Raw genomic sequence first — 14,458 nt, 5'->3', positions numbered from 1 at the left:
GTTAGCACTGCTGCAGAGTTAAGATTTATTTTTCACCCTGAGGGTGAGGGCAAAAAAAGGAGACCACGATAGGAACCCGTCTCGGCACCTGCAATTTAGAATTGACGGTGCTGAGCACCAGCAGGACCCGGCCCACTTAAAGCCATGCGATTAGCACATTAAAGAACATTAGGATCATCTTTCTCGTCGGACCTTATATCACATTTAGAAATACCAAGCCAAGCAGATGAATGATTGACTGTAGGTGTCATGAAATTTTACAGCGTGCTTTCTTTTAATGCACTGCTGCTTTAAGAGATCTCTTCTAAAGCGTTGCGGGGATGGGCGTGTTGGGCAGTAGTTTACGACACAGGCGTGTTGGCGTCTCAGGTAAGATCTGCGAGAAGAGCAGTAGGGGGAGCGATGGTGTATCGTACGAGGGGAGTGAGTGGACGCTGGACCCCCAATGCACGGCTGGATCACCCATAGGGTCGTAACCGGTAGGTTTAAGCTGCCTTACTGCAACCTCCAGAAGCGGGGCTGGGGTCTCCCACCCTCCTATCAAGAAAGCCCCCCCCCCCCCTTCAGGCGCCGAGTCGTAGCTCTCTCGGGCAAGGTCGATGGAACATTCCCGCACATGCCAACTCTCCCCTTGCAGGGACTGTTTATCCCGTAGCATTCTCCCTCTTGAAACTTCTTCCACTGACAAATTAACGGGTAATTTACATTTATCCGGGATGCCTCTCAGCGTGCCCCTTATAGCGGTTCCCACATGGGACATGTTCAATCTCATGGGCAGGGCAGTTAGTTGCAAGACCCAAGCAACACCCTTGTCCCATCTCCGTTGGGTTGTAGGAGGGGAGGGGAGTGGTGCCCCCCCCCTCTGTTAGCCATGCGGGTAGTTTCACTTTCACGGCACTCTTGGGGGCAGTGCAACCTTCAGGTGAAGTTGGTGCTCACCCGAGGGATAGGTTAACCTGCTGTCTCCACCTCGTCAAGGGCAGTGTGCCACGTTTTTGCGAGACAGTTTGGCAACCTGATGCATTCTGGGCGCTGTAGTCCAGACTACTTCAATCGATCCAATGAAGCTAATACGCACGGAATCGATGATTACCTAAAGAACGCCCACTAGGGCATCCCTGCGCCCTCGGAGACGTGGATTCTTCTGATAACTTCGCCCAGGGGGCAGGCCCCACGCTTGGCAAGGCAGTGGGCAGCTGCCCAGGCCCTCGCGCTCCGCTGAAAACCAGGGGGCCCCCACTTCACTGTGAAAGGCCGTACTTTATCAGTTAGCCCCCTCACCCCCGCTCCTCCAGGGTCCCGTGCCCCACCCGATTACATTATGAATTGAGGTGACCTGACCTTGCTGGTCAGGGCGTGGTTGTATTCCTGGGGGTGCACGGGTGAGGGGAAGGGACAAACGGAATGGCGGTACAGCACAGCAGCTATGCCAGCAGTTATATTGGCTCACAGGGACATGTGCCGGGCAGCGCCTCTGTTAAACACCGGCCATTCTAGTCTGTATTTTCTGCGTTTTGATTCTAGGCAACAGAAGGCCCCTTTGTTTCCAGGACCAGCCGGATACAGCCTAGGTAAGGAGAGAGGGGGGGGGGGGGGGGGGGGGTAGAGAGGAGGCAGCCCGATCACCTGGGTTTTGTTAACCTTTGCATCACCCATAGCAAATATTTTTCACTTCTGTAAATAGGAATGTGCATTTCAAATGTATGCAGAACTGCCACGGTAGGGCGTTGTTTTGCCAAGTCCTTGTTACTGATTCGAGACCGAGGGGAGGGGGTCTCCGTCCCTCCAAATACTGGATCAGGCTGCAAGGTCCAGTTGTGGGGACCCCTTCCCTGGGTCTTGAAGCCAATATGTAGGGCTACCCATGGCAGGTGGCCCCCATACCCTGAGCCTGGCAGCTAGGGTTGCCACCTGGGAGGTGTTTTACGGGCACTGCCGGTATTTTGATCTCACGTGGGATAAAACAAATAATCAAAACCACCTAAAGCTGGTATTTATTAGCTTATATCCATACATTATTTAATCAGCAAATATAAATAGAAACCCTTCTTTAAATATGTTGAAAAGCCGCTTTAATGAACCATGTCTACTCGCACCTCTGCGAGTTCAGCCCACTATAGCAGTCTGTCGCCAGGGCAAGTCATTAGGGTTTATTTGCTTGTTTTAGAATAAAATGTTTATTTCCTGCTGCCTCTTTTCTGTATAGGTTATGAGCTGTAACGCGCCGCATGCAAAAAAATGGTTTGCTCTGCCGGTAACACGCTTGCATGTACCTGCGACTAATTAAAAGACCAACTAGACGTATTCGAGTTTGAAATGTGCTTTTAGAGTTTGAAATGTGCTTTTAAAGTCCCCACTGCACTGTCTGCTTTGGTGGTATGTAACATCGAGAGATCACTTCGCCAGCTTCAAAATAAATTTAGAGTTTCAAACCGTGGCGGCTGGCATCAACGGGAAAGAGGAGGGGGCGCACGCACGCTCCAAATAAAATATCAAAATGGGCGTGCACAAATATAAAGAGGCTGACCAAAAAGACATGCGCACTTTGTTAAATGTGCACATACAAACTACCCTCCTCCCAGTCCCTGCTGCTGTCATTCAGCAGTGGCCTGCCCGCGTCCTGGCACTCATTCAGGACGGTAGGATGAAAAATAAAATTGTAATGAAGAATTACCATTTTATTTTTCATCTAGGGGGCATTTAAGTGGGGGCGCCATTCCAACGGAGGAGCCGCCCCTGGTTTCGACAAATAAAGTGATGAAGGATTCTTGTTTCGGCTACAAAACATGTTTCAGATTGTAGACCAATCAAATCCGTAAGTGAAAACCTTCACATGAAAAAGCATCTTTCCAGCATACATGCAGATGCCAATGGGCCCAGATTAATCTCTCACATTGGTTCACATTGACCATGATTGTAAGGGTTTGCTGTGTTCTCTGCATGCGTTTTGCTAGTAAATGTTTGTTCGCATTGACACTTGGAAGCCTTATCTGAGTGAAATATTCCGTGTCTCCTTGCCTTGGGACGTTATCTGGACATGGGTAGACCATTGACTCAAAGTAGGGTAGTGGGATAGGATGCAGAACTATCAACATTTAACACCCAACAGAGATTAACTTTCACATGTCGTTGTGTACAAGAAAAAGCCACCATAATTGAGGATATGACTTTCTAGCTTTTACAACGTTACTGCTGGAGCAAAGCCACCACTGTTTACAGAAGGTTTCACCCAACGACCAAAGAGTAAAGTAAAAAATGCTGAAAAGTCATGTTACAAATGTTGTGAATGTATACAATGTAGTTTGAAGCCCTATTTAGTAGCAGTACCAGCCTTGGCAGGCTCTTAAAACAACAACAAATAGTCGGTATTTTATTCTCTTTGAAAGGTGGTAACAAGTGTAATGTAATGCAAAATGTTATCGTTTAGTTAATTAAAACCGTAACAATTGTCCTTACTGTTTATAGCGGCTATGATAAAAGAATCAAGCAAGTTTCAAAATCATTCGACTGTCCGATACTCCAAGAATTATATCACAGATTTAAAATCAACTGTTAACCATGAATACGCTCCAAGATTCAATGAAATAGTGCCTGTGCTCTACTTTTTTCTACATGGATTGCAGAAGTGACCCAGCAATTACCAGATGACAAGAGTTAATCGGTTCGGTACAGGCAGCAAGTCATTATGATTGAGAATAGTAGTCTCTACGTGTGGGTGGTCCAGTCCACTTGCTCCCTCCTTGCGGTATTGTCCTCAGGATGGTTGTTCAAAAAGGATCATTTAGTGCTGGCGTTAGTCCTTCTGTAGGTGGACCCTCTCATTGCTGTGTTGACTTTGTTGCCTGTTCATATATGCACAGGAACTTACCGCCTTTTTGTTATAGATATATTAGTAAATTAAATGCGCTAATCAAAGTCAAGTTCTAAACAAATGAAGGATGGTGTGAAAAATCAAGCACCTTCTCTTTTGTGTTGGAAGGGCAATACTTCAGAAATTGTAAAATACCCTTCACACACTGAAACCTGATTCAGTGTCATGCTTCAAAAGTTGGGGTCTTCCTGTCCCTCTACAGGACAGGGCGTGCTACGACCTACGTAGAAGCAGGAGCACTTTTATTCGTGATTAAGTGTAGTGCGTGGGGTGGTATGGTCGTGAAAGATGTGTGATAGTTAAAAATTTCCTGGCTAGTGGAAAAAATAATTTTATTGCCTTCCCTAGCTGGAAATAGTAAAAAATGGGGAGGTGTAGATGGTGTACTATAATTCACTTTCTACAGGGTCGACATGTTTCAGAAGCTATCCCCCTGGCTTTCTCCCTGAGGACCAAAAAGAACGATCCCTACGTCACCTTAATCGGTGATATATTAATTTGATGTACATATGCCTTCTGGTCAAAAGTACTGTTCTCTGTACGCCTTACTTAGACAGTCAAAAAGAAATATACCAATTGTATATGGATTGTAAGTCTCTGAAATGAAAAGATACATGGGATAGACAACATCGCTCATTATTTATCACACATTGTATTCACATCACCATCATGTGGAAAGTATTGTGGGGACTACCACTGGGATATATTTCTCTCATGCAGACACAAAAATTGTCATGCCGGTAGTGGGTGTCGTGCAACCCAAAAGGGAATCCCACTAACTCACAAATACCTAAAACACTCCTCGCAGTGGTTTGTAAAGTATTTACGTTTAGCTTAGGTTTCATATCTCCTTCATGCTTCATTGTGGACTTTAAAAGTTTTGTTGTATCCCACATGTAGTCATTAGACAGGTATGCATACATGTGAGCATTCACTCCTAAGCAATCATACTTCCACATCGTGTTATCAAATTTTAGTTGGTATACATACATCTGTGTATTAAAGTTGTTGCCCCATGAGCTAACACAAGAGGTGAAAGGCACCTGTGTTCAGACACTGTAGGTTTTTAAAGAAAGGAGTATAAACAGCCGAGTCGTTGTCGTACACTGATTTAAAGTGTCGTAATCGGCGGTCGGCTCTTTAAATACTAACAATCGTCTTACTTACATGCTAGCGCATTCACCCAGGGATTACCTTCTAATGGCTCACTGGAACATACTCTGGATGTTATCAGAGCCCGACTTTTAACTTGTTTGCCGATGTACAAAAGTGTGCTCAAAACTTGGAAAACAAGGGGCAGAAAACTAGACTGAGAACTCCACAAAAAATGGCCGCTGCTAATAGGTCCTTGTAGAGGCTTTGTCATAACCACACTTCCTGGTTGGATGATAGTGTTGGTTGTAGAGAAAAACCTGGACTGTGCACCTAACTCAAAATGGCCACCGTCAATGGGATCTCGATGGGGCCTCCCATATCCATACTTCCTGTTTAGTAGTTCGTGTTGGCAATGGTTGTATTTTATCATGGGAAGAGTGAAATCGGTTTGCATGGGTGGATATCAAGGACGGAGAATTTCTAACCACAATTTCACCAAAAACACCTTACCGCTTCACAATACCAAAAATTCACAAAAATCAGGACTCGCCACCGTGCCGTCCAATAGTGTCTGGTATTGGATCCATTTTGGAACCGGTCTCCAAGTTTGCGGATGCATTTTTATGACCTTTAGTACAAAAAACCTCGACGTATCTAAAAGATACTAATGATGTCCTGATACTCTTAGAAGGTAAAGAGTTCAACCCAGAGCAGGAACTACTGATTAGTTGTGATGTGGAAAGCGTGTACACCAGTCTTCCCCACAACAAGACCGTAGGTATCATAGTATACGTCTTGTTCGACGCAGACTGGGATTACCAGATACCAAGAGACGTGATCATGGAGTGCTGCCAACTGGCACTTAAATAGAACTTTTTTGAATACCGCAACACACTGTATCTATAGAAACATGGGACCAGCATGGGGAGCACTTTTGCTCCCTGCATAGCTGGTCTCTATGTCCACCATTTGGAGAAACAGAAAATCCTTAATTCCAGCAATCCATTCCGCGAACATATATATGTATGGAAATGATATATAGATGACATACTGATAATCTGGGATGGTGATGAGACAACGGCCAGACAGTTCCTAACATGGCTCAACTACCAAGACCAGTTCTTGAAGTTCACAAGCACCATTTTAAATGAGAAATTAGTCTTCCTGGATTTAAACATCTATGCCAAAGAAGGGAAACTGGTAACAACTACCCATTTTAAGGAGACCTGAAAAAACTGCCTATTACTGTACAAAAGCTTCCACCCACGACATCTTCACGACAACCTCCCATACGGACAATTCCTGTGCTAGCGTAGGAACTGCACTAAAATTAAAGATTTCAACAATCAGGCGATCTTAAAAAGAAACGCCAATACCCTAAAAGGGTGATTGATAAGGCATATAAAAGAGCCCAAAACAATTGCAGAGATAGCCTTTTGGAACCACAACCCCAAAAAGAGGAGGAAAATCGCACAGTGTGTATCCCGACCTTAAATACGAACGCCAATGAAATTACGAAAATCGTGAACAAGCATTATCGAATTCTCAATAGCTGAGGCATGAATCTATCTAAACCTATCTTCTCACACAGAAGAGGGAAGAGCATTAGGAACATGGTGAAACACACCAGCCAAAAGAAAAAGGAAGAGAACATACTATGCAGACAACAATATTACCGCCGGTCTCTGGATACCACCCATGTGGAATGTGCAATGTATGTAGACTGACCAAAAAAAGTAAAGAAATATTCTTCCAAGATGGAACAAGGTGGGATCAAAGAAATGTCACCACTTGCAATTCCAAAATGTGGTCTTATTTGATCACCTGCCCATGTCTCAATCAATCATTTGTAAAGCGCACTACATACCTGTGAGGGTCTCAAGGTGCTGGGGAGAAGGGGGGGGGGGGCTACTAATCGAACAGCCAGGTCTTCAATATCCTCCTGAAGGTCAGCAGGTCAGCCGGTCTTGGGTCTGTCGTAGGCTCAGTGGGAGGGTGTTCCATGTCTTGGCGGCAAGTTGGGAGAAGGATCTCCCGCCGGTGGTTGAACAGTACTTTTGACCAGCAGGCATATGTACATCAATATTAGTATATCACCGATTACGGGGACGTAGGTATCGTTCTTTTTTTGGTCCTGAGGAAGAAAGCCATGGGCATGGCCTCTGAAACACCTCAACCCTGTAGAAAGTGACTCATTATAGTACACCATCTACGCCTCCCCATTTTGTTCTATTTCCAGCTAGGGAAGGCAATAAAATTATTTTTTTTCACTAGCCAGGGAATTTTTAACTATCACACATCTTTCACGACCCTACCACCCCACGCTCTACACTTAATCACGAATACAAGTGCTCCAGCGTCTACGTAGGTCATAGCACGCCCCATCCCGTAAAGGGACGGGAAGACCCCAATTATGAAGCATGACACTGCATCAGGTTTCAGTGTGTGAGGGGTATTTTACAATTTCTGAAGTATTGCTCTTTCAACAAAAAAGAGAAGGTGCTTGATTTTTCACACCATCCTTCATTTGTTTAGAACTTGATTTTGATTAGTGCATTTAATGCACTAATATATTTATAACAAAAAGGCGGTAGAATCCTTGTGTTGTATAAACAGTATTGTGAGGAGGACGATTCTACCTCTTCCCTCTTCACTCCCCCCTTTTATTTCTTGAATGCGCAGGAACTTAACCAGTTTACAGTTCCTCTGATGGTCAGATGGATCAAGGCCTTTGATAATAGCCGCCCAGCATGTTCTTATTCCTCTGTCCAGAAAAGCTTTTCTTAGTAAAGTGACTCATGCTGGGTGAAACTTCTCACAGATGCCTATTAGGTGGAAAAGATCTTCTTTTGGACTTCCACATAGACTACACCTTTTTACTTCCGTATTTTTCCACTTCAGGGCGTCTGCCAGTGAGGGATATTTTCTGAAACTTAAAGCCATTAGCTGTTTCTTTTAGGTGGTCCGGAAATGTTAGATTTAAGTAAGCTGCTGGTTTAAGAACCTTGTAGTTGATGAGAACTGTCCAATCCGGGCCGGCTCTAGGGCGGTGCGATCGGTGCCACTGCACCGGGCGCTGACTTTGGGTGAGGGCACCATGTTTATTGTTTTAAAGGCACCAGATGCCACGTTCCTTGTCCCAGCAATTTTCAAGCATCAATAAAAATGTCACTAACTCCAGTGATTAATATTCTTCCTGGTGAGAGATAGGAGCTAAGACTGGTAGATGAAGTTTTGACTCCTCATAGTGCAGAAGGTTAATGTGCCTGCTGCAAAGAACATGTCCTATTCAGATCACAAAGTGCACACACTATAAATAGGTCAAAGGGTTATCTCTTTTGTCAGAGATCATTTTGTTACTTGCAGTTTAAAAGTTACAATCATAATATAGAGCAGTGAGCTATTAACTGTCCTCAAAGAGCTGCATGCAAACTGCAAGGAATATATTACAGCTACATGATTTTTTTCCCAGTCTTCCCTTACTTAAATATTGCAAAAAGGGTTCATTTGGGTAGAAATCATATCTTGGTATTAAAGAATGTTACTTTCAAATTATGAATTTGTGCTTTTCCAGACCAAGGACTCTTAAACTATACTGCCTACCATTATGGATGACATGTGACTCCTACACCTTGTAGGTCTCTGTCTTATGTAACATTTCCTATACACCGATTTACACAGGCATGATTGTCTCCGTGCAATGTATGTGTGATGTAAGGTTTTCTGACACCTTAAACTGGTATGAGTGTCACTATAAAACAAAATGAATCTGAGACAGTGGTTATGGAGACTTGAGGACCATTGTCAAATGGTGGTAGTGCGGGAATCCTTGGAGAGGTGGTAATGGGAGTGGGCACCGACAAACATTGTCACACAGGGAGCCACCAGTACTAAAGCCGGCCATGTGTCCAGTCGTGGGATCTCTGGCTCAAAATACTTTTGTTGAGCAAGAGCGAGTGGAGTTTTGTGACTTAAATGTTACATAAGACAGATTTTTGTTCCAGAGATCTAAGGTGTAAGTAGATTTAACTGCATTGTGCAAATAGTGCATATGTGATATGTTAGGACCTTTCTCTAGCTCTAACCACAGAGCCTTGTTTAGTTTAGAGTTCACCTAATTTTGCTTTATACGGTACCACACTTAAATTGTTGAGTGTAGCCTACCAACTGTCTCATTCATTAAACCAAATCCTAATCGCAATTGGGCGGGGGACGCCATTTGAGGGAGCTGAAAAATCCTTTTAAAGATGCTAGTTAGATTGTGGAGTAGAGTTTTATATTTTCCTTGGAAGGCAACGCTGGCGTAGGTTAAAGTTAGTAGTGTTTCCGTGATCAGTGGTTTGATAGAGGGCCCCCCCAAGTTGACTGCCAGTGTCTTGTAGGCAAACGTTAATGCGTTTGCCCGTTGGGCCATGTCGTTTTTCTGTTCTCGTTGGTTTAATTATTATCAAGGTAGAGTCCCAAGTATTTGTAGCTTGACACGTAGTCCAAGGCTTTGTCTTCAAGACAGATGTTATATGAACAGGCTGGCCGGGTGCTAATCAGCATTTTTTAAAAATATTTTTGCTATATTAACTTGTAGCTTGTTTACTGTTAGCAATTCTACAAGACCAGGTATTATCCTTATGAGACCAGTCTTGATCAAACTGAATAGGACAATGTCGTCGGCGTAGATGAGGTGCGAAAGGGGCAATAATCCCTTGCGTGGGGAATGGGAGTTGAATGGGCTAAGTTTATCCGATAGATCAGCTAAAAACAAGTTAAATAAATGGGGAGCAAGCATGCAACCCTGCTTCAGAACCTAATTTGTGATCCATTTTCTTGAGACTCTTGAGCCATCTCCAAGTTTTACTCTTTGTATTTGTATTTAATTTATTTATAGAGCGCTAACAATCATCCTGAGTAGGATATCACGGCGCTAAGGTTGGATGCTGAGAGGTACAATAACCACACTGAGTAATGATTTATTCTGATTTAGGGAAAAGTAGTGTCTTTAGTTGTTTCCTAAAAGATAGAAGATCGTCTGTCAGTCTAAGACTGGGAGGTAGTTCATTCCACTTAGTAGCCGCCAGATGCGAGAAGGCCCGCTCTCCCATCCTGACAGTCTTCACCCGAGTGGTAGTAGCTCTACCTAAAGTACTGGATCGAAGGTTCCTCGGTGGTCTGTGGAATTCGACTTTATTATGTAGAATGGTAGGGCCTGCGTTGTAGAGCACCTTGTGTGTGATACACAGTAATTTAAAATTGGCTCTCTGTCGCATCGGGAGCCAATGAAGTTCTCGCATGCAGCTTTTAGCCGAATCAAATCTCTTTTTATTACAGACAGCCTTTGCCGCGGCATTTTGCACTATCTGCAATTTAGAAAAGAGATAGTCTGCCATTCCGACAAACAGTGAGTTGCCATAGTCCAATCTGCTCATCAGCAATGACTGAACCAGGGTTTTCCTACATTCAGTCGGGATCCAGGGGAAAACTCGTCTGAGCATTTTCAGCAATGCAAAGCCTCTCCCACAGACAATGGAGACATGTGATTTCATGGACAGAGCACTGTCCAATACCACTCCCAGGTTTTTTGCTTTTGGGGTGGGATTCGGAGGCAACCCCAGGTTGCTTGGCCACCAGCTGTTATCCCAGAGCTGGGGATTTTTGCCAAACAAGAGGATTTCTGACTTGTCTGCATTTAATCTCAGACAATGCTCTTGCATCCAGTTGGCCAGTTCAGTCAGACAGTTTATCAGTCGGGTTTTAGGGTCATTCTTTTCATCAATGGTAACCATTAACTGGGTGTCGTCAGCATAAGAACACATTTCAACACCCCACCTTCTTCCAATGGCTGCCAATGAGGACACGAAAACATTAAACAAAGTTGGACTGAGTGAGGCCCCCTGGGGAACCCCATATTTAATGTTTCGCGGGGGAGAGATGAAATCACCCAAACACACTGATTGTGTTCGTTCCTCCAGAAAAGATTTTAGCCATCCCAATGCCTTGTCTCGTATACCTTTCCCTTCCAGGGCTTTCAGTAATTGGTCGTGTGGAACGGTATCAAAAGCCGCAGATAAATCAAGGAGTATTAAGACGACTGTCTTACCTTGATCTACCTGGGCCCTAATGTTATCCGTCACCGCCAGAAGTGTTATTTCAGTACTGTTGTTCACCCTGAAACCCGTCTGGGAATCGTCCAACAGTTCATTGACTTCCAGATAGTTGGAAAGCCGTCTGTTGACCAATTTCTCCAGCACTTTTGAGAGGTAGGGTAACTGGGATATTGGCCGGTAGTTGGCAGGATTATTAACATCTAATCCTGCCTTTTTTACTAGTGGAGTAACTAGGGCTTGCTTCCAAGATCTTGGGAATGTAGCAGAGCATAAGGAAAGATTCAGAACTTTCGTTACGATGGGGCAAATTACAGGGGTTAGCTGAGAGTAAATGTGGTGTGGACATGGATCTAGTGGGGATCCCGACTTAACTTCAAGCATGGCTTTGCCCACCTCGGCTTCTGAGAAAGGGCCAAAACCTGTACAAGTAACTTGAGTCGTAATTGGTGCATTGTTCTCAATAGTTTCTGGTGTGCAATCGGAGAAGGAGGCATAGATATTATCAATGTTCTCACAGAAGAAATCATTTAATTTGTTGCAGTTCTCCTGTGATGGAGTAAGTTTTACTGAGAGATTTGTTGGATTGCATAGTTCCCCAACAATTTAAAAAAGTTCCTTTGTGGAATTTTTATTCTCAGATATTCTACGTGTAAAATACTCCTTTTTTGCCTTCTTAATTGCTTTATTGTAGAGTACGAGCGCTTGTTTATATGCGCTTCTAGTCTCGTCAGACTTGCCTAGTCTCCATTTATGTTCTAGAGAGGTACATTTTCTCTTTAGAGATTTCAGTTCTGGTCCGTACCACCATTCTGATTTAGTAGTTCTGGGTTTGTGATGAACACGTACGGTAGAACAGAACTCAAGTGCAGTCTTAATGTTTGTGTGAAGTGACTCCATTTCTTCATGAATATCAGTGCCTGCTACGTTCGGGTGTGAGAAGTGTTGTTTGAAGTTATCTATTGAAAAGTTTTTCCAGCTCCTCGTATTTGTTACACTAGATCCCAATCTTCGCGTATGTATAGTGGGTAAATTGATACAGAAAGTGATCATATGATGATCTGTCCATAGCAGAGATGTTACAGAGTTAATGTCAATGGACTCTATGTTAGAAAATATCAAGTCCAGTATGTGACCTGCCGAGTGTGTAGGTTGGTTGACTCTTTGAGATATCTGCAGGATTTCCATATCTTCCACTAATTGTTTTGTTAAGGGGTTGTTACATTTATCAAAATGTATGTTGAAATCTCCAAGAAGGAGAATATTTTTGTTCTTCAAACAAACTGGCATCATTTGCTCCAGTAGTTGTGTACTAAAGTTCAATGTACAACCGGGAGGGTTATAAATTAGTACTCCTCCAAATAATACATTAGTATTCAGGGACACAGAGAATGCCATAGATTCACACCTTTCTACTTGTATGCTCGTCTCTTGCTTACAGGTAATAAAATCTTTAAATAAGAGAGCGACGCCTCCTCCCTTTTGTTTTATTCTATTCACATTCAAGATCTTATATTCTGGAGGGAGAGCTGTGACTATATCGGGGGTGTTATGTTCATCCAGCCATGTTTCTGTTAAAAAAGCCAAGTCGGGCTTATGTTCGTTTAAAAAATCCCAAATGTATGTAGAATGTTTGGGCAGAGATCTGACATTCACATACATGCACTTAAAAGGGGTTGTCAGGGTCTGCAATGGCACATGACTTTGTTTGGGAACACTTTCCCATCTACAGTTATAGCAACTAAATGGACCCTGCGTCTCTAATGGACCCACGCGAGCACATACGTGAGTGTTGTGTGGCGACTTGTAGTTAATCTTCCTCAGCTCATGACTGGTGTATGAAATCATACTTGTATAGGGTACAGTAATGGAGGATTGAGCCGGGATTGTAGTCCCTGGTCCCGTACCGTCGCAGACGGGCTGGACTTTGGCGTGACTTCGGCGCGCTTCCGGCGCGCCCGCTGCGCCGTCTTCCCATGGTACACATTTATAGATGGCTGAGGAGGGTAGGAGTCAGCCAGCGACTAGCGCGCCGCCCTGCCTTCCCCAAGATGGCGGCCGTCTCTCGCCCCAGCCCCTACTTCGGCTGGGCGAGGAAAATAACGGCAGGTAAGGTGAAAATTAAGCGCTGCGAGCGCTAGCGGGACGATTCCCAAGGGTCCTGCACAATTTAAAAGTTAGCAGATTAAAATACACAAAAGTCTTAAAATTCGATCAGGACATGTGCAAATTAGCAGTTAGTTCATACAAATCAATGTCAGCTATTATCAGCACCCCCCCAGCGTGACCAACAACCAAAGGTCGGAGTGTCAATGTCCAGCGTTATTTTATAGACTTCTGGAAAGGGCAGGAGTCAGCCAGCGACTAGCGCGCCGCCCTGCCTTCCCCCAAGATGGCGGCCGTCTCTCGCCCCAGCATCGGCTGGGCGAGGAAAATAACGGCAGGTAAGGTGAAAATTAAGTGCTGCGAGCGCTAGCGGGACGATTCCCAAGGGTCCTGCACAATTTAAAAGTTAGCAGATTAAAATACACAAAAGTCTTAAAATTCGATCAGGACATGTGCAAATTAGCAGTTAGTTCATACAAATCCATGTCAGCTATTATCAGCACCCCCCCCCCCAGCGTGACCAACAACCATGTATCCGTGTAAAATAACATTAAACCTTTTAAAATTCTTTCTGGTATGTTCCATGACCTCAGTTTCATCCATAATAATGGTAACAAGTGGCGTAGCAAAGGCCCCTGAAGCCTTCGCAGTGTGGAGGGGAGGGAGGCCCGAGCTCTAGGGGGCCACCTCAGCATTGTCCCCTGGGCTGAGAGCTCCTGTGTAAGTCTGAAAGGGAGCCCTTCCATGCAATTTGCAGAAAAATACCCTGAAATACTGTGTAGCAGTCGGCTCACATCCTGGAACTGTTGCTTTCACAGTCCATCCCGAATGGTGACCGGGAAACTCTATGGAGGATTTAATATCTACGTACATTTATTGTGTAGGCAGCGCAGATGAATTCCAATAGTACCGGTATGGGAGATGCTGCTGCACCCCTAAACAAACATTCTAATAACCCTGCTGCAGTTCCAAAGTAAATGGGAATAAAGTTGTCTTTACATTTTGCTTTTATCTTGTCACATTTGCTGTGTGTTCAAAGACAAAGGTCAAATATCAGACTGTCAGGAGACGAATTGCTTCTTATTTTTATTTATATATATATATATATATATATATATATATATATATATATGTATATATGTATATATATATATATATGTGTATATATATGTATTTTTACAACGAGATTGGTGTAAACGTTTCTTTTCCTTGAGTGCAAAGTGAGAGAATTTGTATATCTAACAATGGGACAGTCTTTCTGGTGAGAAAGGAAAGGCTATAAAATTACGTG

General features: G+C 43.8%; 1 protein-coding gene across 1 annotated transcript in view; it reads left to right on the top strand.

The window, feature by feature from the left end:
- Positions 1-340: 340 nt before the first annotated feature.
- LOC144754701 (rho guanine nucleotide exchange factor 19-like) overlaps positions 341-14,458 on the top strand; it is a 202,334-nt gene continuing 188,216 nt past the window's right edge. Inside the window, exon 1 of the mRNA XM_078642836.1 lies at positions 341-369. The gene's annotated coding sequence lies outside the window, so the exon portion shown is untranslated. The remainder of the gene's footprint in view (positions 370-14,458) is intronic.

Source organism: Lissotriton helveticus, chromosome 5_1 (genome assembly GCF_964261635.1).
Source record: "Lissotriton helveticus chromosome 5_1, aLisHel1.1, whole genome shotgun sequence".
NCBI lineage: Eukaryota > Metazoa > Chordata > Amphibia > Caudata > Salamandridae > Lissotriton > Lissotriton helveticus.
The sequence above is the reverse complement of the archived record's forward strand: the minus strand, read 5'-3'. Positions and strand labels throughout refer to the sequence as shown.